The sequence below is a fragment of the Medicago sativa genome, chromosome 7 (assembly GCF_051527215.1).
Source record: "Medicago sativa cultivar Bolivia chromosome 7, Bolivia_mono, whole genome shotgun sequence".
NCBI classification, from domain to species: domain Eukaryota; kingdom Viridiplantae; phylum Streptophyta; class Magnoliopsida; order Fabales; family Fabaceae; genus Medicago; species Medicago sativa.
Window position 1 is genome coordinate 9,595,751 of NC_140755.1, and position 8,671 is coordinate 9,604,421.

Here is an 8,671-nt window from a genome sequence, read left to right on the forward strand (position 1 = left end):
GGTTCAATGCAAACAAACCATGCTTAACCCTAAAATTACTTCATTTGGCGGCAATTACTTAGGTAATACATACACGTTTTGCTAAGCATAATCAATGCATGTGATCAAATTCAAATTTCCCCCCAAAAAAATCCCACTTATCCCCATTCATATCGACCTTCCATATACTCCCATACAATCAATATGCGCGCTATCCCAATGCAGCATGCTTATACTTTATTATCAATTCATGTGGTTATAAATACCCTTCACAACCATTTTTCTCTTACCCTAAACCCTTAGTTCACTTCACGTAAGATATTGCTCACAGCAGTGTCATCACTTTCCTCTCATACCACTCTCTGACTGGTAAACAACATTGAGAAAATAAAAGTTATTTATATTGTTTCATATCAATCCTCCTTATCGTACGCTAATAACTATTTTGTTTTGTTTCTATCGTTGCAGTACCATTGAATCCTAATCCAGTAGGTGAGTTTGAAATCAGAATTAATGAGTTGCGCCTGAAGTATAGGACATACTTGGTTGAATTTGACGTCCAATATGTTAGTAATATCTCTGAGCCTTTATATTTTCGTGTTAGCGTGTATTATGATTATTATTTTCTGATTTTTTGCGTGTATTATGTTTTACAAGGTGTTGTATCACTGCTTACCATGTTTGCACATGACTTCGATGATCAGATTGATAAGCATGCCACACTGGTGGATGCTAATAATAATGAGTTTGAGGTATTGGTTCAGAGAAACAACCATGTCATTTTCCTGAGAAAAGGATGGCATCGCTGCGTGATTTTTATCACTTATCACTTGGTGACCGGGTAATCTTGGTATTTGTTACTAATGGAAAGTTCAATATCCGTTTGAGGGATCGTTTTGGTGGTAAAGTCAGATGTCCAAAGTTCTGCCCTTCTATGAAATTTTCTCTTGACAAAAATGGTGTGCATTTTCATTTGGGAAATGTTTTTCCTATCCCTTTTATGCATGATGAGTTCAACTTTCAGTTCATTTACGAGAAGAGGATTTATGCTGATGAACTGCATTCTGGATTCTTGGTTGATTTTTTTATAATGTGTTGTTTATAATTTACTAAGTTCCATGGATGCTTACTAATCTATTAAATTTTCGTTGCGAAGGTGCTTGCCTATGTTGGTTTCTGTCAGATTGCTTTGGACATGATAGAAAATTAGCAAGTGTACTAATTTGAATCGAGTAATAAAATAATTCGTTTCCTCAGGGACTATTTTGATTTCCACGTAACATGAACCATAACATTTAGATATAATTAAATGGGGGGGGGGGGGGGGGGGGGTTGCCGTAGGCTGGTTTTTTGAGTGCAATGGTAACTAAATGATTAACGCAAAGTTGGTTTTAGAAATAATAAAGAGAAATGACTTGGTCATTCGATTCATCTGCACATCGCTCTTTAGCAACTTGTTTCTTAAGTTTACGAATGCTTGTAAGTTAACGACAAATTAACAAAATGACTTAGGTCAATCCCTTGACCCTAAGTCCTCTTTATCTAATTATAATTCCATAATCCTTTAGGTGAACCTATAATCATCAAAGGTTTTAAGTCCGTTAATTCAACTATCACAACCTACCAACTTTCCATCCCTAGATTATCTGTTAGATCGAACAGTATAAATATTTCCAAGTTACACACTAGTATCAATAGTCATATAATCTCTGGAATCAATTATATTAGGATAGAAACATAAAATCATTATGAACAAATTATATTGAATAAACTAGATTGACATTCATTAAACGTAAGAGTTTCAGGTTACATAACATGAGCTAGTACAGAATCATCTCTTGACCTAATCACAAAGGATCTAGCTACTCATGTCTAAAGCACAAATAACTAATGAGATATAAGAATTCATTATATGAAATTGATAACCGGCTATGAGTTTTGATGGTCTCCCACCTTCTGCTCAGATCTCCAGCTCCAAAAGTTACTCTTTTTCTCTCAAATTTCGAACCCTTCTTTCAAGAAAGAGTTTGGATTTTATAGAAAATTTCCAGGTCACGTAAAAATCGTACTACGATGCTTAAAATCGTAGTACGATTCCTCATTAATCGTAGATCGAACCCAGACTCTCCCCTTCATCGTAGTACGATGCTTGCAGATCGTACTACGATTTTTCTAGTGGCCAAAACTCCTCAAAACATCTCCAAATCGTAGTATAATGCTAAAGATCGTAGTACGATGCTTCTTGTACTCATGCATTTGAATTTCACTTCTTTATAGCTCATAACCCATGCAAAATCACCTGAACTCAACTAAAAGTACATAAAAATTATAGCAAAAGTGATATATGACCTAGTGTCATCAGAACACAAGCACAACAAATCCAAAGTTGGTCGATGAGTGTGGCAATAGGTGGCACTACACACTAAAGTATGTTGCGAAGCAAATTCCATATTTCAAGCTAGATGGTGGTTGGGACCGAATGGTTAAGGTTCGGAGGCTTCAGAATGGTGTTTGTTTGATCGTTGGTGCTCCTTATGTTGGAAGGAATGAAAAGCTTTTCTTTAGGGTTGTTAACTACTAGAATGAACGTGGTTTTATTTAATTTGTAGTATTATTTGAATTTATGCTATGTTATCTTGATGTTTTTTTTTTCAATGTTTAAGTTTATTGCTAAGATTGTAAAGTTGCCAAGAGTGAAGATGTTTTTTTTTTCCATGTTTTATAATGTATCTTCACCAATTTTGGTTGTAATGGCTATTAGTATAAGTTTCGTATTATGCAATGATGTTCAATGTTTATTTTTGTTTTGTTTTATATCTATATGCAGAATCAATCCATGTCAATTTTATATGCAATAATACTAGCTAAAAGCTTAACCGGAATAAGGCTTTAATATGTGTTTAGTCCTTGCAATTAGGGGTCATTTAAAAATTGGTCCCTGTAATCGCTAATCCTGGCAAATTACCCTTGCAATGTTTAATCATTAAATATTTCGTCCTTTGACCCAGTTAATGACTGCCACGTCACTAATCTGATGAGGTGGCATTGTTAATTGATTCATATGCACGTGAATTGGCAAAAATACCCCCTGGCTTTATCTTCCTTCTTCCCTATCTTCTTCCCTGTCCAGAAATTCTTCTTTTCTTTAACCAAAAATTCTCCCTTTCTTCTTCCTATCTTACAAGAACCTTAATTACACTTTAATCATTTCACCAATTTAATAACTCCTACAAATAACCCAAATTCAATAACTCCTATCTGATCCAATACCTTCTCTGGTTCAATCCCTCCATCCATAACCACACTCAAATCACTCGAATATCTTGATCTTTCACACAATTCACTATCATGGTCTCTCCCAAAATCTTTGAATTCTCTCACAAACCTTCACAGAATCGATTGAGCTTCAATAAACTCACGGTTCATTTTCTGGCGTACATGAAGGTTGGCGACGACCATCATCGACGAAGGCAACAAAGATGTCGTTATCAATCGTTTTCGTTTCCGGGTTCGTTGGGTTTTCTGGCCACAACGTGTTTTCGGGTTCGTTCGTTTGATTTGGTGGTTAAGAGCATCACGACGGCGACGAAGCTGTTGTATTTGTTGACGGCGGCGAAGCTGTTGGATTTATTGCTGGCGGATGTGAAACGAGCTCTGTCGGAAGAAGAAAAGAATCGTAGCTAGGGAAGGATTTTTTATTGAAGATGAAGGTTTGGATTTTTTGTTTTTTTACCTAAAATTTCCAGAGCTTTGAGGGTTAGGATGTGTGAATCTTGTTTCCCACTTGTGTTACTTTTCGTAACACCGCCGTTACCGTTTCGATCAATCATTTCGTTTCTTTGTTATTAGTGTTGTTGTTGTTCTTTTGCTTTTATGGTTTCAATCCCTGGTATTGTTCTTCGACCTGTTGGGAATTTCAAGAGCAATTATGATTATCATTACAAAATCCTAAAAGATAATGTTGATATGTTGAAGCTTGTTCAATTATGTTGAAGCTTGTTCAATGTTAATGAGGATGTTTTTGCAAATGATTCAATTGAGCTTTTGAGACTAAGTGGAATTGATTTCAAGAAGAATAATCAAGATGGTATCGATGCTAGGCATTTCGGTGAGCTTTAGATGTCATTTGGGATTGTTTTGAATGATAATGTTCTTTGGATAACTTTTCATAGGAAGAAGAAGGATGATGAGGGTATTTTTGTCCATTCCCATGTCATTTTGCTAATTTGATGACGTGGCAGTAAGTGGGTGTAGGGACGAAATTTTAAATGATTAACGTCTGTAAGGGTAATTTGCCAGGATTAGCGATTACAGGGACCAAATTTTAAATGACCCCTAATTGCAGGGATGAAACACATATTAAAGCCCTAGAATAATAATACTAATGAGCCTGAATTCTAATCAAGTGCTAGTAGCTATTAACCTAAGTTGAGTTGAGATGACAAATATGTCAAAAGGGTCCTTGAAACACAAAAATCATGATCATCGTAATTTCTATCTATAAGAAGATGGTGGAGAAGCATTGTCTGTGTTAATGGTATTACAAGCCTAACAGATTGAAATAATTCTCATAGCATAATGTAAAACAAGGTTGGAGCTAAATGTGCATGTGATTGTGTTTATTTCATGTTAAAATTCATATACGACATTTAAATTGGAATTTAGATGCAATATGTTAATATCTAATGAATTTATGTCTTTTGTGAAATTTTCAAACAAAATCAACCAAGTCCAAAGGACACAATATTTGGTTACGTGTGGGAGCTCAACAATTTTGGGTACCATGTGTTTTCTCATGCATACCTACATATTTTAATTCCTTGAAGGTGAAAAGTCAACCGTTTCCGCTTCCAATACATTGAATAAGACTCAATGCAGACAAGAACAATCAGAGCATTAACGCAATGTCCCCCCTTTATTTTTTACCATGCGCCGTTTTGTAGTGTATCAATGTACAAGATTGTGAGTGAACATTTTGTATCTGCTTAGCCAATTAATATCCATATACTGTCATTAACCTTAGCTTTTTCCAATAAACTCATAGCTGAGCTTTTTGACTGCCTTATTAATTGAAGCTATATAACATTGTTTTGGAATTTTTGACATCCACTCTTATCCTCATACACTACCAATCATCAACTATCCAGGTTAGCTGAAGAGAATTCCCTAACAAACAATGGCACCAATCATCACCCCTGTTTCTACCAGCCTTGCCGGTAAGATTAACATTAGGCTACAAGTTCGTGTGATACATATATGGACGATACCAGACTACTCCACGCCACAGGAAGGTTCCTTTCTCCATATGCTTTTCATTGACGAAAAGGTAATGGTGTTTTAGGGAAATATTAGTTAAGTTTCTGCACGTAATGTATCATATTTTCGTTGTCTGTATTGCGTATTCTAAGATTTTCTCTTATCAAACAGTTTGGTAAGATTCAAGCTACATCGAAGAAGCACTTGATTTCCAAGTTCAAATCAATGGTGGATGTTTCTTCTGCGTGTGAGGTGGAGAATATTTTGGTCACTCATAATGATCCCAAGTATGCAATGACTGAACATAGATACAAGCTAACCTTGATAGACAGGACAAAGTTAACCAAAATACCTGGAAGCAAAATACCTGTCAATCACTTTGATTATATGGCATTCAATGACATATTGGAGTCGGACAAGGAGGAAAAGAATATGAGGTTGTTACATGGTGCTTTAGACAGTGACTTCAATGAAAGAAAAGAATTCAGCGAGTGAGTACTAGGTATTGGTGATGGAAGCATTGGAGAGGATAATGATGACCATATAACTATGCAAATTCCAGATGATTTGCTCATTCATAGTTCAAGTGATCATGTTGCATCAATTGGAGTCCATATACCCATCTCTTTTGGAATCTATGCATGACATCACATTTTTCCAAGATAGAGCTATTTTGACACCTAAAAACTCTACAGCTCTGTTTGGATAGCTTAAATCTAACGGAGTGGAATGAAACGGAATGGAATGAAATGGAACGGAATGGAATGGAACAGAATAAAGATATCATTCCACTGTTTGGATATTTTATGACGGAATGGAACTAATTTCCCATTCCATTGTTTGGGAAGTCGACGGAACGGAATGAATTATAACTTTTTATTCCAATTATACCCTTTTACGTAAAAAAAACATCAAATAAACAATATTAACAATATTGACTAGTTGAACATAATTAAGGATAAGAAACTTGAAGATTATCCAAATCTGTATCCTCGCATGAACTCAGTACCTATGGCGCAGCTTCTCATGTTCCATCATTTAATACTGACTTTTAAAATATTAGAATTATTTTTTAAAAAATTAAACATTACTTAATTGATAATACACTTTATAATTAAAAAGTTGAGTACTTGAATAAATTATTTGTCCGAGTTAATCCCCATATTTTCTTGCATGTCTTTTATTCTATGTTCACGTACACAACTCATGATGTTTCTCCCATTAAAAAAAACTCACAATGCTTTTGAATTATTTGTCGGTTACGTTGAAATTTTGCTCTATGTTGTGTGGTTTTTGTATAATCAAATTTGTGTAGAAGAAAGATAAACAGAGAAACAAGAAGAAGAGAGTAGCTGACGCACATGAAAATAAATGGCAAAAAAAAAAGAAGAAGAGGATGATATGGAAAGTGATGAAATAAAAAATAGGGGGGGTCAAATGGCGATTATGTAATAAAGAAAGTCCATTCCATTGCTTACCTCCCAAATTGGATGGAATGAAAAATAAGAGGAAGTGGTGGTATATGATGGAATGGATTCCATCATATTCCATTCCACTCCATTAAAATTTTACAAATCCAAACAGTGGAATATGATTCCATCCCACTCCATTCCACTCCATTCCATTCCACCACATTCCATCAATCCAAACATAGCCTACATGTGATGAGATTAATGATTACATGTTTGCTCTTATTCCTGGCGAGGAAAAGGTGTATCTAAGTTGTGATTCTCCTTCAACAAAACCATCAATGATGAACATGCCAGATGATATTCATACACCCGAATTTTTAAACTCTATCAATGCTTCAGTTATCGCAAATCACAAAATTATATTAAAGGTTGGAGTTCCCGTGATGTTAATGAGAAACTTAGATCCTACTATAGGCCTCTATAACGGAACCAGGTTGATAATCACAAAAATGGGAAAATATGTTTTGGAAGGGAGAATTATAACAAGAAGTAACATTGGTGAAGAGTTTTATATTCCTAGACTTTATTTGACGCCTTCAGATACAAGGATTCATTTTAAATTTCAACATAGACAGTTCCCTGTATCTGTGTGTTTTGCAATGACAATAAACAAGAGTCAAGCGCAATCACTGAAGCAAGTTGGCATATACCTTCTGCGCCCTGTGTTCTCGCATGGACAACTCCATGTCGCAATTTCAAGAGTTACATCAAGAAATGGTCTGAAAATTTTGCTTACAGATGACGACGACAAATGCATTAATACTACTTCGAATGTGGTGTATAAGGAAGTTTATAGAAATTTGTAGAAGAAACAGTATTTCCGTTAACTTGACTTTACAATTTATTGTATCTTACTTATAACTTCAGCCTATGCTACTTTATTTTGCTATCAAATATTACATTATCGTTTTACATTTCCGGTACGGTAGCACCGGTAGCAAGGCTAGTTTTGTCCTAATAAAAAGGTGAACACTTGATAACTTAGACCTTAATGTTTGTGTATATATATGAGGTTACTAAATAATTGTGTACCTTTTTATTTAGACAAAAAAAATCATTCATCTTTATTATTATTAAAAACTAATAACTTGAGGGTTAGTTTAGCAACTTTTGTTAAAAAATATTTGTTAGTTTGTACCCGCTGTTAATTTGCACCTGAAATATTTATAAACAAACATCAACCTTGCTAATTTAAGGTGCAGATTTTGATAAAAACAAAAAACAAAAACATCTGGAAACTTGGAAGAAAAAAACAAAACTAAATATGTTGGGTTAACGTCACTTGTATATTCAGTATTCTCATTTTCTTTCTCAATAGGTTAAGAACACTTAATATTTGTTTATAGACTCAAATGGCTTTGTATATTTTTTTTTCTTTTGATTTTGTTTAGTAGCTTCTTTGTTCTTTTTGGTATAATGTTTAATAGCTTCTTTAATGAGTCAAAAAACAAAAAAGGAGCTTCAAATTATTCAACCCGTGTTCCCTGGAGAAAGTGGATGCTTCATTGGTACGATGAAATTTCATGGGACAGCTCTACAACATGCGTTTGGTTTTTAACAAAATTAACTGCTATTTATAAAATGGAAAATGCTTATTCACCCGAAAATTAAACTCACGACAATATCACGATGTCACAAAAGGTAACTACATCAGCACTTATTCCTCCCCAATTGCCCATGTATTCCGGGAAGTCCTTGATCTAACGGTTGCCATTATTTCGGGAAACGCTCGTGATGTATTTTGTCGCTATAAATAGCATCACTCTTGTAAAATTATTTTATTTAGGGTAAAATATGCTTTTCGTCCCTGTAATTATAGGCCATTTGAATTTTCGTCCCTGAGCTTACTAATCCTCCCATTTCGTCCCTGTAAAAGTTAATCACTTGAAATTTCGTCCCTCGCCCCTTTTAATCACTGCCACGTCAGCAAATTACCAAAATTGCATGGGAAATAACGAAAATAC

The 8,671-nt window shown here is 34.7% G+C and overlaps 1 pseudogene; it reads left to right on the forward strand.

Annotated features, from left to right (window-relative positions):
- Positions 1-428: 428 nt before the first annotated feature.
- On the forward strand, positions 429-7,513 carry LOC146904084 (uncharacterized; annotated as a pseudogene).
- Positions 7,514-8,671: the final 1,158 nt, after the last annotated feature.